The sequence below is a fragment of the Callorhinchus milii genome, unplaced genomic scaffold (assembly GCF_018977255.1).
Source record: "Callorhinchus milii isolate IMCB2004 unplaced genomic scaffold, IMCB_Cmil_1.0 Scaffold1074, whole genome shotgun sequence".
NCBI classification, from domain to species: Eukaryota; Metazoa; Chordata; class Chondrichthyes; order Chimaeriformes; family Callorhinchidae; genus Callorhinchus; species Callorhinchus milii.
Window position 1 is genome coordinate 6,936 of NW_024705815.1, and position 15,822 is coordinate 22,757.

General features: G+C 44.4%; 2 long non-coding RNA genes across 2 annotated transcripts; both read right to left on the reverse strand.

The window, feature by feature from the left end:
* Positions 1-6,297: 6,297 nt before the first annotated feature.
* LOC121852699 lies at positions 6,298-9,428 on the reverse strand. Its single transcript, XR_006086216.1, has 3 exons — positions 9,392-9,428; positions 8,663-8,674; positions 6,298-6,332 (listed from the first exon to the last, which is right to left on the reverse strand). It is a non-coding gene; the product is annotated as an uncharacterized LOC121852699 (long non-coding RNA).
* Positions 9,429-12,489: 3,061 nt separating this feature from the next.
* Positions 12,490-15,621, reverse strand: LOC121852698. Its single transcript, XR_006086215.1, has 3 exons — positions 15,585-15,621; positions 14,855-14,866; positions 12,490-12,523 (listed from the first exon to the last, which is right to left on the reverse strand). It is a non-coding gene; the product is annotated as an uncharacterized LOC121852698 (long non-coding RNA).
* Positions 15,622-15,822: the final 201 nt, after the last annotated feature.

Here is a 15,822-nt window from a genome sequence, read left to right on the forward strand (position 1 = left end):
TAGTGGAGCCGGGCGAGAGTGAGACTGATAGTGTCACAGAAATTGATGCGGGAGAGGACATTATCTAAATAGTTCTGAGGATTATTCTCTTTAGAGCAAAAAAGGTTGAGGGCAGTAGATAGGGAGGAACTGTTTGCAGTAACCAGAAGACAGAGGTTGAAAGTAGAACATACATAAGAATTAGGAGCAGGAGTCGGCCATTCGGCCCCTCGAGCTGCCCCGCCATTCGATAAGATCGTGGCTGATCTTCTGACCTAACTCTAATTACCTGCCCTATCCCCATATCCCCTAATCCCTCTATTTTTTAAAAATCTATCAGTTTCAGCCTTGAAGATGTTCAAGGACTGACATCTACAGCCTTCTGGGGGAGTGAATTCCATAAACTCATTGCCCTCTAAGTGAAGAAATGTTTCCTCAACTCTGTTCTCAAAGGCTGACCCTCAATTTTCAGGCTGTGTCCCCGGTTATAGATTCTCCTATTGGGGGAAACAGAACCTCAGTGACTACTTTATCAGCCCTTTAAGGATCTTATATGTCTCAATAAGATCTCCCCTAATTCTTCTGTACTCTGGAGAATACAGTCCTCGTTTATTCAGCCTCTTCTCATAGGTCAGTCCCCTCATCCCAGGAACTAACCGAGTGAATCTACGCTGCACCCCCTCGAGGGCAAGTTTGTCCTTTTTTAAATAAGGAGCAAAACTGCACACAATACTCTCGGTGCGGTCTCACCAAAGCCCTATACAGTTGCAGTGAGACTTCCCTCTCTTGTACTCTAAACCTTTTGCAATGAACGCTAACTGCCGTTCGCCTTCTTAGTTGCTGCTGCACCTGCAAACTAACTTTTTGGGACTGTACAAGGACACCCCAATCCCTCTGAACACTAACACTATCTAATCTCTCCACCTCTAGAAAATAATCTGTTTTTCTATTTTTGCCACCGAGGTGAATAACTTCACACTTCCCCACATTAAATTCCATCTGCCACCGACTCGCCCACTCCCCTCGACTATCTATATCCCATTACAATCTGTTTGCATCATCCTCAGAGCTCACTCTCCCACCGATTTTAGTGTCATCCGTGAATTTAGATACGTTACATTCAATGTCCTTGTCCAGGTCATTGAGGTAAATTGTAAATAGCTGAGGCCCAAACACTGATCCTTGTGGAACTCCTCTATAATAATAATAATCCTTGCATTTGATATAGCGCTTTTCACGTCGGGAGGACGTCCCAAAGCGCTTCACAGAACACACTGTAAAGTGAATTGACTGTACATTTGAGGGCGATCGCGGCAGCCAATTGCGCACAGCAATGTCCCACAAACAGTCGTAGATTGAAAATGACCAATTTATTATTGTATTGGGTTTTGGAGGGATTATTATTAGGTGTGTAGAGTAAAGAAGGTTTGGCCCTCTGCCTGGAATTGAACTCAGGTCTCTCACTTGCAAAGCGAGTGCTCTAAGCACTGAGCTACAGGACTCCACTCCTCTAGTCACATCCTGCCAATTCGAGAATGACCCGTTTATCCCTACACTCTGTTTTCTACCCGTTAGCCACTCTTCAATCCATGCGAATATGTTCCCATTAATCCCGTGGGTCTTAACCTTGTGCAATAAATAGCCTTTTGTGCAGCACTTTGTCAAATGCCTTCTTAAAATTTAAATTTACTGCATCTATTGGTTCCCCTCTATCTAACCTGCGAGATACAGCTTCAAAAAAACTCTAAAAGATTTGTTAAGCATGACTTCTCCTTTGTAAAGACATGTTGACTCTGAATCAGATTGACTGATTGAAAATAACTGGCAAAAGAACCAGAGGGAAGACGAGCAGAATTTTTTTTACCCAGGGAGTCGTTACAGTCTGGAATGCACTGTCTGAAACGGTGCTGGAAGCAGATTCGACATTGCTTTCAAGAGGGAATTAGATAAGGTACTTTAAAAGGTAATATTGCCAGGGCTAAGGGTTAAGAGCGGGGCAGTGGGATTAATTGATAGCTCTTTCAAAGAGCCGGCACAGGCACGATGGGCCGAATGGCCTCCTTCTGTGCTGTAAGATTCTATGGTTCTCTGTGTACTGAATCTGGACAATTCCACAACGTGAGAATGGAAATCCATCAGGAAACACACTGTCTCCTTTTCCAATTAAACAATAAGCTTTAAATTCTGAATTCAATATAAATATTACCAATATTACCAAGTTAGATATTTACATACACTTTAAAAGTAGCAACTAAATCAATTAACGCAAACTAAAGCAAAATAACGCAACATGGAAAGGTTTACTTTTCTTCAATATTGTAAATTCATATACCTTAAATCTTGTCATAGAGCTGCAATTGACTCGATGAAGAATAAAAACATACATTTAAAGAAACAAATATTGCCAATTCTGTTTCTTACCATGGTCAGGAACTGTCAAGAGAAGAGATTATAAAGATTATAAAGATTGACTAAATCAACATCACTGATTATTTCCCATCAATAGTCATAACTTTCCATCGCATACACAGCTCCCTCACCACCATTCTGAACACCCTCTCACCATCACACCCCACACAGTCTGCTCCCCCTGCAATCCTCCTGGTACCACAGCCACCTCAGCTCCATCACATCCCAGGCCCATGCCTCCAAATGCATGTGGCTTAAATCTGGCCTCATGGTAACAGGCTGATCATGGCTGGATTATACTAAACCCTATCGCTCAGCCTAACCTCAGCCAAATGGTCCTGCTACTCCAGGATCATCGTGGAGACCAAGGGCAACCCCAGGGTCCTCCTTCCCTTCGCCCAATCCCCACCCTTCTCCTGGTCACTCAGCTTCCACTCCTTATTTCCTCCTCGTGCTATTCCTCACACAACACAAACGCAACATGTTGTTGAGCACAGAGCTCTACTGGTGAGGAAGCAGCAGTGCAGACACAATGGGAAAGAGCAAAGGAGGTTTATTAATAGCAAACTCCAATGGGGGAATGAACGCTCTTACAGACACAATGGGCTAAACAACACTTTTATTCTATAATTTAATGTTGATGATTATTGCTGTGCAACATTGACTAGACAGCCTGTCGATGACAATATTTTGTCTTTAATTAGTTGAGGCGAAGGAAACAGTTTGACTTTTGAGCATTACCATCAGGGAGGTATCCGGTAGGATCGTATTTCTTCCCTAAGAATGAAAGATATTTATGTGAACTGTAACTGTGTGCAATCATCTGCATTTTATACACTTTACCACTATAATTTCCTGGCAATATCTTTTATGAAACATTGAGTACAAACAGTCAGAGGCCATTTTTTCCTAAATTTGAGCCATTTAATGTCACTGTTCAACAACAACAAATTCCATTTCTGTAGCGGCTTTGCATGTTTTAATGTATGTGCCAAAGAATTGGACAGTCAAGGGTTTGCACCTGAGCTGGCGGTTGGATTTGGGAGGAGTGGAGGCCAAGGTGTGCGTGTGGGAAAATAACAGAAGACACAGTAAAAGAGGAATGCCTTCAAGGAGGCAAAGGAGGGGTCTGTCGGCAAAGAGACTCTGGGATGGAATTCTAGAAGTAAGGGGTAGAAAATCTAAAGGTCCACCCGCCGAGGTGTGGCGAACAGGACAGTGCCCGCCAAGCGGTGGGAGCAGATGGGTTGGTAGGGTTTGACAGATAGAGGTCACAGAGAAATGGTGGGACAAGATTGTGGACGGCTTTAAAGGTGAGAACTCGCCTGCCGGGCGATGGAGAGCCGGTGGAGTCAGGCGAGGCACGGTTTGGTCTGGGAGAGGACATGGCCTGCAGAGTTCTGAACAGGCTGTCGCTTGTGGAGGGAAGAGTTGGGAAGTCCAGCGAGCAGAGTGTGGGTGTAATCAAACCTGTATGTGGTAAAACACTGATAAGGGTATTCGCGGTCTGAGGGGAGAGGAAGTAGCAGAAGTAGACAATGTAACAGAGGGGAGGAATGAACAGGTCAAAACATAGGTGGCGTTTAAGGACAGTTGGCCGGCAAACAAGTCACAGAGGTTCCACATTGCCTCCATGAGGTGGATTATGCATCAATAAATACTGATGATGTCTGTGTGTGGGGTGAGAAGGTGTTGATTGGGAGCCAAGCAGGAGAGCCTCTGCATTGTCGACTATCAACTGGAGAAAGTTAGAGCTTACCCAGGACTTGATTTTTGACAGGTAATCAGTTAGACCAGCAGTGATCCTGGACTAGGGTAGACTACAGATCTAAGTAAAAGTTCCTCTTGTTTTTCTGTGTGCCGGTCTAATATGAATGTTTTATAATCAGTCAGAAGCTCAGTGAGTGAATTACAACAACAGATTACTTTTGTATAGCGTCTTTCACGTCGGGACGACTTCCGATTGCGCTGGACAGTCAACGATTTGGACCCGAGCTGAGGTTCGGATCAGGAGGAGTGGAGGGCATGGTTGTTGAGGTAGGAGGGTGAAGGAGCAGTTAAAGATGAGTGTCATGAGACAACCCTTGAAGGAGACAAGGGAGGGGTTGAGGATAAGCGACTGTGAGATTGAGTCGCAAAGGGTGCAGACAGAAAGGAAGATGGGATGGGCAGAACTGGTGATGTAGAGCAGGCCGGAGCCTACTGAGCAGAGGGTGCGGACAGGTCTGTTTAGTGTTACTGGATCACAGAGGTAGAGAGGAGCAAAACCAGGATGAAGATTTTGAACTCAATCCTCTCGGGGGTGAGGAGCCAGTGGAGTCGGGCGAGGGTGAGAGTGATAAGTTCACAGAACCTGATGCGGGAGAGGATATGAGCTAAAGAGTTCTGAAGCCTGGGATTCTTCTTCTAAGAGGAGAAAAGGTTGAGTGCAGATTTAAAAGAGATGTTCAGAATTATGAGGCGTTTTGATCGAGTGAATAGGGAGGAAATGTTTCCTCTTGCATTAACCAGTGATTGACTGATTGAAAATAACTGGCAAAAGAACCAGAGGGAAGACGAGCAGAATTTTTTTACCCAGGGAGTCGTTACAGTCTGGAATGCACTGTCTGAAACGGTGCTGGAAGCAGATTCGACATTGCTTTCAAGAGGGAATTAGATAAGGTACTTTAAAAGGTAATATTGGCAGAGCTAAGGGTTAAGAGCGGGGCAGTGGGACTAATTGGTAGCTCTTTCAAAGAGCCGGCACAGGCACGATGGGCCGAATGGCCTCCTTCTGTGCTGTAAGATTCTATGATTCTCTGTGTACTGAATCTGGACAATTCCACAACGTGAGAATGGAAATCCATCAGGAAACACACTGTCTCCTTTTCCAATTAAACAATAAGCTTTAAATTCTGAATTCAATATAAATATTATCAATTAAGATATTTACATACACTTTAAAAGTAGCAACTAAATCAATTAAACAAAATAGCACAACATGGAAAGGTTTATGACAATTCTGTTTTAGTGCTTTTGGCAAGGAATAACAGAAACAGACGTACCCACCGGCTTGATAACTTTTCTTCAATATTGTAAATTCATATACCTTAAGATCATGTCATAGAGCTGCAATTGACTCGATGAAGAATAAAAACAGACATTCAAGGCAAAAAATATTGCCAATTCTGATTCTTACCAATGTCATAATCTGTCAAGAGAAGAGATTATAAAGATTATAAAGATTGACTAAATCAACATCACCGCTTATTTCCCATCTATAGTAATAACTTTGCATCGCATACACAGCTCCCTCACCACCATTCTGAACACCCTCTCACCATCACACCCCACACAGTACTGTTACCCCTGCAATCCTCCTGGTACCACAGCCACCTCAGCTCCATCACATCCCAGGCCCATGCCTCCAAATGCATGTGGCTTAAATCTGGCCTCATGGTAACAGGCTGATATGGCTGGATTATACTAAACCCTATCGCTCAGCCTAACCTCAGCCAAATTGTTCTGCTACTCCAGGATCATTATGGAGAGCAAGGGCAACCCCAGGGTCCTCCTTCCCTTCACCCAATCCCCACCCTTCTCCTGGTCACTCAGCTTCCCCTCCTTATTTCCTCCTCGTGCTATTCCTCACACAACACAAATGCAACATGTTGTTGAGCACAGAGCTCTACTGGTGAGGAAGCAGCAGTGCAGACGCAATGGGAAAGAGCAAAGGAGGTTTATTAATAGCAAACTCCAATGGGGGAGTGAACGCTCTCACAGACACAATGGGCTAAACAACACTTTTTATTCTATAATTTAATGTTGATGATTATTGCTGTGCAACATTGACTAGACAGCCTGTCGATGACAATATTTTGTCTTTAATTAGTTGAGGCGAAGGAAACAGTTTGACTTTTGAGCATTACCATCAGGGAGGTATCCAGAAGGATCATATTTCTTCCCTAAGAATGAAAGATATTTACGTGAACTGTAACTGTGTGCAGTCATCTGCATTTTATACATTTTACCTCTATAATTTCCTGACAATATCTTTTATGAAACATTGAGTACAAACAGTCAGAGGCCATTTTTTCCTAAATTTGAGGAATTTAATGTCAGTTCAACAACAACAAATTCCATTTCTGTAGCGGTTTTACATGTTTTAATGTATGTGCCAAAGAATTGGACAGTCAAGGGTTTGCACCTGAGCTGGTAGTTGGATTTGGGAGGAGTGGAGGCCAAGGGTTGCGGGTGGGAAAATAACAAGACACAGTAAAAGAGGAATGCCTTCAAGGAGGCAAAGGAGGGGGCGAGGCGACGAAACTCTGGGATGGAATTCTAGAAGTTGGGGGTAGAAAGGCTAAAGGCCCAACCGCCGAGGTGTGGCGAACAGGACAGTGCCCGCCAAGCGGTGGGAGCAGATGGGTTGGTAGGGTTTGACAGATAGAGGTCACAGAGAAATGGTGGGACAAGATTGTGGAGGGCTTTAAAGGTGAGAACTCGATCCGCAGGGGGATGGAGAGCCGGTGGAGCCAGGGAGGAATGGTTTGGTCTGGGAGAGGACATAGCTTACAGAGTTCTGAACAGGCTGTCGCTTGTGGAGGGAAGAGTTGGGAGGTCCAGCGAGCAGAGTGTGGGTGTAATCAAGCCTGTATGTGGTAAAAGCACTGATAAGAGTATCCGCGGTCTGAGGGGAGAGGAAGTAGCAGAAGTAGACAATGTAACAGTGGGAAGAATGAACAGGTCAAAACATAGGTGGCGTTTAAGGACAGTTGGCCGGCAAACAAGTCACAGAGGTTCCACATTGCCTCCATGAGGTGGATTATGCATTAATAAATACTGATGATGTCTGTGTGTGGGGTGAGAAGGTGTTGATTGGGAGCCAAGCAGGAGAGCCTCTGCATTGTCGACTATCAACTGGAGAAAGTTAGAGCTTACCCAGGACTTGATTTTTGACAGGTAATCAGTTAGACCAGCAGTGATCCTGGACTAGGGTAGACTACAGATCTAAGTAAAAGTTCCTCTTGTTTTTCTGTGTGCCGGTCTAATATGAATGTTTTATAATCAGTCAGAAGCTCAGTGAGTGAATTACAACAACAGATTACTTTTGTATAGCGTCTTTCACGTCGGGAGGACTTCCGAATGCGCTGGACAGTCAACGATTTGGACCCGAGCTGAGGTTCGGATCAGGAGGAGTGGAGGGCATGGTTGTTGAGGTAGGAGGGTGAAGGAGCAGTCAAAGAGGAGGGTCATGAGACAACCCTTGAAGGAGACAAGGGAGGGGTTGAGGATAAGCGACTGTGAGATTGAGTCGCAAAGGGTGCAGACAGAAAGAAGATGGGATGGGCAGAACTGGTGATGTAGAGCAGGCCGGAGCCTACTGAGCAGAGGGTGCGGACAGGTCTGTTTGGTGTTACTGGATCACAGAGGTAGGGAGGAGCAAAACCAGGATGAAGATTTTGAACTCGATCCTCTAGGGGGTGAGGAGCCAGTGGAGTCGGGCGAGGGTGAGAGTGATAAGTTCACAGAACCTGATGCGGGAGAGGATATGAGCTAAAGAGTTCTGAAGCCTGGGATTCTTCTTCTTAGAGGAGAAAAGGTTGAGTGCAGATTTAAAAGAGATGTTCAGAATTATGAGGGGTTTTGATCGAGTGAATAGGGAGGAAATGTTTCCTTTTGCAGTCACCAGTGATTGACTGATTGAAAATAACTGGCAAAAGAACCAGAGGGAAGACCAGCAGAATTTTTTTTACCCAGGGAGTCGTTACAGTCTGGAATGCACTGTCTGAAACGGTGCTGGAAGCAGATTCGACATTGCTTTCAAGAGGGAATTAGATAAGGTACTTTAAAAGGTAATATTGGCAGAGCTAAGGGTTAAGAGCGGGGCAGTGGGATTAATTGATAGCTCTTTCAAAGAGCCGGCACAGGCACGATGGGCCGAATGGCCTCCTTCTGTGCTATAAGATTCTATGGTTCTCTGTGTACTGAATCTGAACAATTCCACAACGTGAGAATGGAAATCCATCAGGAAACACACTGTCTCCTTTTCCAATTAAACAATAAGCTTTAAATTCTGAATTCAATATAAATATTACCAATTTAGATATTTACATACACTTTAAAAGTAGCAACTAAATCAATTAAACAAAATAGCACAACATGGAAAGGTTTACTTTTCTTCAATATTGTAAATTCATATACCTTAAATCTTGTCATAGAGCTGCAAAAATTGACTCAATGAAGAATAAAAACATATTTTGAAGAAACAAATATTGCCAATTCTGTTTCTTACCATGGTCAGGAACTGTCAAGAGAAGAGATTATAAAGATTATAAAGATTGACTAAATCAACATCACTGATTATTTCCCATCAATAGTCATAACTTTCCATCGCATACACAGCTCCCTCACCACCATTCTGAACACCCTCTCACCATCACACCCCACACAGTCTGCTCCCCCTGCAATCCTCGTGGTACCACAGCCACCTCAGCTCCATCACATCCCAGGCCCATGCCTCCAAATGCATGTGGCTTAAATCTGGCCTCATGGTAACAGGCTGATATGGCTGGATTTTACTAAACCCTATCGCTCAGCCTAACCTCAGCCAAATTGTTCTGCTACTCCAGGATCATCGTGGAGATTAAGGGCAACCCCAGGGTCCTCCTTCCCTTCGCCCAATCCCCACCCTTCTCCTGGTCACTCAGCTTCCCCTCCTTATTTCCTCCTCGTGCTATTCCTCACACAACACAAATGCAACATGTTGTTGAGCACAGAGCTCTACTGGTGAGGAAGCAGCAGTGCAGACACAATGGGAAAGAGCAAAGGAGGTTTATTAATAGCAAACTCCAAAGGGGGAGTGAACGCTCTCACAGACACAATGGGCTAAACAACACTTTTTATTCTATAATTTAATGGAGATGATTATTGCTGCGCAACATTGACTAGACAGCCTGTCGATGACAATATTTTGTCTTTAATTAGTTGAGGCGAAGGAAACAGTTTGACTTTTGAGCATTACCATCAGGGAGGTATCCAGAAGGATCGTATTTCTTCCCTAAGAATGAAAGATATTTACGTGAACTGTAACTGTGTGCAGTCATCTGCATTTTATACATTTTACCTCTATAATTTCCTGACAATATCTTTTATGAAACATTGAGTACAAACAGTCAGAGGCCATTTTTTCCTAAATTTCAGGAATTTAATGTCATAAATTCCATTTCTGTTGCGGTTTTACATGTTTTCATGTATGTGCCAAAGAACTGGACAGCCAAGGGTTTGCACCTGAGCTGGTGGTTGGATTTGGGAGGAGTGGAGGCCAAGGGATGCGGGTGGGAAAATAACAGAAGACACAGTAAAAGAGGAGTGCTTTCAAGGAGGCAAAGGAGGAGGCGAGGCGACGAGACTCTGGGATGGAATTCTAGAAGTTGGGGGCAGAAAGGCTGAAGGCCCAACCGCCGAGGTGTGGCGAACAGGACAGTGCCCGCCAAGCGGTGGGAGCAGACGGGTTGGTAGGGTTTGACAGATAGAGGTCACAGAGAAATGGTGGGTCAAGATTGTGGAGGGCTTTAAAGGTGAGAACTCGATCCGCAGGGGGATGGAGAGCCGGTGGAGCCAGGGAGGAATGGTTTGGTCTGGGAGAGGACATAGCTTACAGAGTTCTGAACAGGCTGTCGCTTGTGGAGGGAAGAGTTGGGAGGTCCAGCGAGCAGAGTGTGGGTGTAATCAAGCCTGTATGTGGTAAAAGCACTGATAAGGGTATCCGCGGTCTGAGGGGAGAGGAAGTAGCAGAAGTAGACAATGTAACAGTGGGGAAGAATGAACAGGTCAAAACATAGGTGGCGTTTAAGGACAGTTGGCCGGCAAACAAGTCACAGAGGTTCCACATTGCCTCCATGAGGTGGATTATGCATCAATAAATACTGATGATGTCTGTGTGTGGGGTGAGAAGGTGTTGATTGGGAGCCAAGCAGGAGAGCCTCTGCATTGTCGACTATCAACTGGAGAAAGTTAGAGCTTACCCAGGACTTGATTTTTGACAGGTAATCAGTTAGACCAGCAGTGATCCTGGACTAGGGTAGACTACAGATCTAAGTAAAAGTTCCTCTTGTTTTTCTGTGTGCCGGTCTAATATGAATGTTTTATAATCAGTCAGAAGCTCAGTGAGTGAATTACAACAACAGATTACTTTTGTATAGCGTCTTTCACGTCGGGAGGACTTCCGAATGCGCTGGACAGTCAACGATTTGGACCCGAGCTGAGGTTCGGATCAGGAGGAGTGGAGGGCATGGTTGTTGAGGTAGGAGGGTGAAGGAGCAGTCAAAGAGGAGGGTCATGAGACAACCCTTGAAGGAGACAAGGGAGGGGTTGAGGATAAGCGACTGTGAGATTGAGTCGCAAAGGGTGCAGACAGAAAGGAAGATGGGATGGGCAGAACTGGTGATGTAGAGCAGGCCGGAGCCTACTGAGCAGAGGGTGCGGACAGGTCTGTTTGGTGTTACTGGATCACAGAGGTAGGGAGGAGCAAAACCAGGATGAAGATTTTGAACTCGATCCTCTAGGGGGTGAGGAGCCAGTGGAGTCGGGCGAGGGTGAGAGTGATAAGTTCACAGAACCTGATGCGGGAGAGGATATGAGCTGAAGAGTTCTGAAGCCTGGGATTCTTCTTCTTAGAGGAGAAAAGGTTGAGTGCAGATTTAAAAGAGATGTTCAGAATTATGAGGGGTTTTGATCGAGTGAATAGGTAGGAAATATTTCCTCTTGCAGTCACCAGTGATTGACTGATTGAAAATAACTAGCAAAAGAACCAGAGGGAAGACAAGCAGAANTTTTTTTACCCAGGGAGTCGTTACAGTCTGGAATGCACTGTCTGAAACGGTGCTGGAAGCAGATTCGACATTGCTTTCAAGAGGGAATTAGATAAGGTACTTTAAAAGGTAATATTGGCAGGGCTAAGGGTTAAGAGCGGGGCAGTGGGATTAATTGATAGCTCTTTCAAAGAGCCGGCACAGGCACGATGGGCCGAATGGCCTCCTTCTGTGCTATAAGATTCTATGGTTCTCTGTGTACTGAATCTGGACAATTCCACAACGTGAGAATGGAAATCCATCAGGAAACACACTGTCTCCTTTTCCAATTAAACAATAAGCTTTAAATTCTGAATTCAATATAAATATTACCAATATTATCAAGTTAGATATTTACATACACTTTAAAAGTAGCAACTAAATCAATGAAACAAAATAGCACAACATAGAAAGGTTTACTTTTCTTCAATATTGTAAATTCATATACCTTAAGATCTTGTCATAGAGCTGCAATTGACTCGATCAAGAATAAAAACATACATTTAAAGAAACAAATATTGCCAATTCTGTTTCTTACCATGGTCAGGAACTGTCAAGAGAAGAGATTATAAAGATTATAAAGATTGACTAAATCAACATCACTACTTATTTCCCATCAATAGTCATAACTTTCCATCGCATGCACAGCTCCCTCACCACCATTCTGAACACCCTCTCACCATCACACCCCACACAGTCTGCTCCCCCTGCAATCCTCCTGGTACCACAGCCACCTCAGCTCCATCACATCCCAGGCCCATGCCTCCAAATGCATGTGGCTTAAATCTGGCCTCATGGTAACAGGCTGATCATGGCTGGATTATACTAAACCCTATCGCTCAGCCTAACCTCAGCCAAATTGTTCTGCTACTCCAGGATCATCGTGGAGACCAAGGGCAACCCCAGGGTCCTCCTTCCCTTCACCCAATCCCCACCCTTCTCCTGGTCACTCAGCTTCCCCTCCTTATTTCCTCCTCGTGCTATTCCTCACACAACACAAATGCAACATGTTGTTGAGCACAGAGCTCTACTGGTGAGGAAGCAGCAGTGCAGACGCAATGGGAAAGAGCAAAGGAGGTTTATTAATAGCAAACTCCAATGGGGGAATGAACGCTCTCACAGACACAATGGGCTAAACAACACTTTTTATTCTATAATTTAATGTTGATGATTATTGCTGTGCAACATTGACTAGACAGCCTGTCGATGACAATATTTTGTCTTTAATTAGTTGAGGCGAAGGAAACAGTTTGACTTTTGAGCATTACCATCAGGGAGGTATCCGGTAGGATCGTATTTCTTCCCTAAGAATGAAAGATATTTATGTGAACTGTAACTGTGTGCAATCATCTGCATTTTATACACTTTACCACTATAATTTCCTGGCAATATCTTTTATGAAACATTGAGTACAAACAGTCAGAGGCCATTTTTTCCTAAATTTGAGCCATTTAATGTCACTGTTCAACAACAACAAAATTCATTTCTGTAGCGGCTTTTCATGTTTTAATGTATGTGCCAAAGAATTGGACAGTCAAGGGTTTGCACCTGAGCTGGCGGTTGGATTTGGGAGGAGTGGAGGCCAAGGTGTGCGTGTGGGAAAATAACAGAAGACACAGTAAAAGAGGAATGCCTTCAAGGAGGCAAAGGAGGGGTCTGTCAGCAAAAAACTCTGGGATGGAATTCTAGAAGTAGGGGTAGAAAGCTAAAGGCCACCGCCGAGGTGTGGCGAACAGGACAGTGCCCGCCAAGCGGTGGGAGCAGACGGGTTGGTAGGGTTTGACAGATAGAGGTCACAGAGAAATGGTGGGACAAGATTGTGGACGGCTTTAAAGGTGAGAACTCGCCTGCCGGGCGATGGAGAGCCGGTGGAGTCAGGCGAGGCATGGTTTGGTCTGGGAGAGGACATGGCCTGCAGAGTTCTGAACAGGCTGTCGCTTGTGGAGGGAAGAGTTGGGAAGTCCAGCGAGCAGAGTGTGGGTGTAATCAAGCCTGTATGTGGTAAAACACTGATAAGGGTATTCGCGGTCTGAGGGGAGAGGAAGTAGCAGAAGTAGACAATGTAACAGAGGGGAGGAATGAACAGGTCAAAACATAGGTGGCGTTTAAGGACAGTTGGCCGGCAAACAAGTCACAGAGGTTCCACATTGCCTCCATGAGGTGGATTATGCATCAATAAATACTGATGATGTCTGTGTGTGGGGTGAGAAGGTGTTGATTGGGAGCCAAGCAGGAGAGCCTCTGCATTGTCGACTATCAACTGGAGAAAGTTAGAGCTTACCCAGGACTTGATTTTTGACAGGTAATCAGTTAGACCAGCAGTGATCCTGGACTAGGGTAGACTACAGATCTAAGTAAAAGTTCCTCTTGTTTTTCTGTGTGCCGGTCTAATATGAATGTTTTATAATCAGTCAGAAGCTCAGTGAGTGAATTACAACAACAGATTACTTTTGTATAGCGTCTTTCACGTCGGGAGGACTTCCGAATGCGCTGGACAGTCAACGATTTGGACCCGAGCTGAGGTTCGGATCAGGAGGAGTGGAGGGCATGGTTGTTGAGGTAGGAGGGTGAAGGAGCAGTCAAAGAGGAGGGTCATGAGACAACCCTTGAAGGAGACAAGGGAGGGGTTGAGGATAAGCGACTGTGAGATTGAGTCGCAAAGGGTGCAGACAGAAAGGAAGATGGGATGGGCAGAACTGGTGATGTAGAGCAGGCCGGAGCCTACTGAGCAGAGGGTGCGGACAGGTCTGTTTGGTGTTACTGGATCACAGAGGTAGGGAGGAGCAAAACCAGGATGAAGATTTTGAACTCAATCCTCTAGGGGGTGAGGAGCCAGTGGAGTCGGGCGAGGGTGAGAGTGATAAGTTCACAGAACCTGATGCGGGAGAGGATATGAGCTAAAGAGTTCTGAAGCCTGGGATTCTTCTTCTTAGAGGAGAAAAGGTTGAGTGCAGATTTAAAAGAGATGTTCAGAATTATGAGGCGTTTTGATCGAGTGAATAGGGAGGAAATGTTTCCTCTTGCAGTAACCAGTGATTGACTGATTGAAAATAACTGGCAAAAGAACCAGAGGGAAGACAAGCAGAATTTTTTTTACCCAGGGAGTCGTTACAGTCTGGAATGCACTGTCTGAAACGGTGCTGGAAGCAGATTCGACATTGCTTTCAAGAGGGAATTAGATAAGGTACTTTAAAAGGTAATATTGCCAGGGCTAAGGGTTAAGAGCGGGGCAGTGGGATTAATTGATAGCTCTTTCAAAGAGCCGGCACAGGCACGATGGGCCGAATGGCCTCCTTCTGTGCTATAAGATTCTATGGTTCTCTGTGTACTGAATCTGGACAATTCCACAACGTGAGAATGGAAATCCATCAGGAAACACACTGTCTCCTTTTCCAATTAAACAATAAGCTTTAAATTCTGAATTCAATATAAATATTATCAATTAAGATATTTACATACACTTTAAAAGTAGCAACTAAATCAATTAAACAAAATAGCACAACATGGAAAGGTTTACTTTTCTTCAATATTGTAAATTCATATACCTTAAGATCTTGTCATAGAGCTGCAATTGACTCGATTAAGAATAAAAACATACTTTTAAGGCAAAAAATATTGCCAATTCTGTTTCTTACCATGGTCAGGAACTGTCAAGAGAAGAGATTATAAAGATTATAAAGATTGACTAAATCAACATCAACGCTTATTTCCCATCAATAGTCATAACTTTCCATCGCATACACAGCTCCCTCACCACCATTCTGAACACCCTCTCACCATCACACCCCACACAGTCTGCTCCCCCTGCAATCCTCCTGGTACCACAGCCACCTCAGCTCCATCACATCCCAGGCCCATGCCTCCAAATGCATGTGGCTTAAATCTGGCCTCATGGTAACAGGCTGATCATGGCTGGATTATACTAAACCCTATCGCTCAGCCTAACCTCAGCCAAATTGTTCTGCTACTCCAGGATCATTATGGAGACCAAGGGCAACCCCAGGGTCCTCCTTCCCTTCGCCCAATCCCCACCCTTCTCCTGGTCACTCAGCTTCCCCTCCTTATTTCCTCCTCGTGCTATTCCTCACACAACACAAATGCAACATGTTGTTGAGCACAGAGCTCTACTGGTGAGGAAGCAGCAGTGCAGACACAATGGGAAAGAGCAAAGGAGGTTTATTAATAGCAAACTCCAATGGGGGAGTGAACGCTCTCACAGACACAATGGGCTAAACAACACTTTTTATTCTATAATTTAATGTTGATGATTATTGCTGTGCAACATTGACTAGACAGCCTGTCGATGACAATATTTTGTCTTTAATTAGTTGAGGCGAAGGAAACAGTTTGACTTTTGAGCATTACCATCAGGGAGGTATCCGGTAGGATCGTATTTCTTCCCTAAGAATGAAAGATATTTATGTGAACTGTAACTGTGTGCAATCATCTGCATTTTATACATTTTACCACTATAATTTCCTGGCAATATCTTTTATGAAACATTGAGTACAAACAGTCAGAGGCCATGTTTTCCTAAATTTGAGGCATTCAATGTCACAGTTCAACAACAACAAATTCGATTTCTGTAGCGGTTTTACATGTT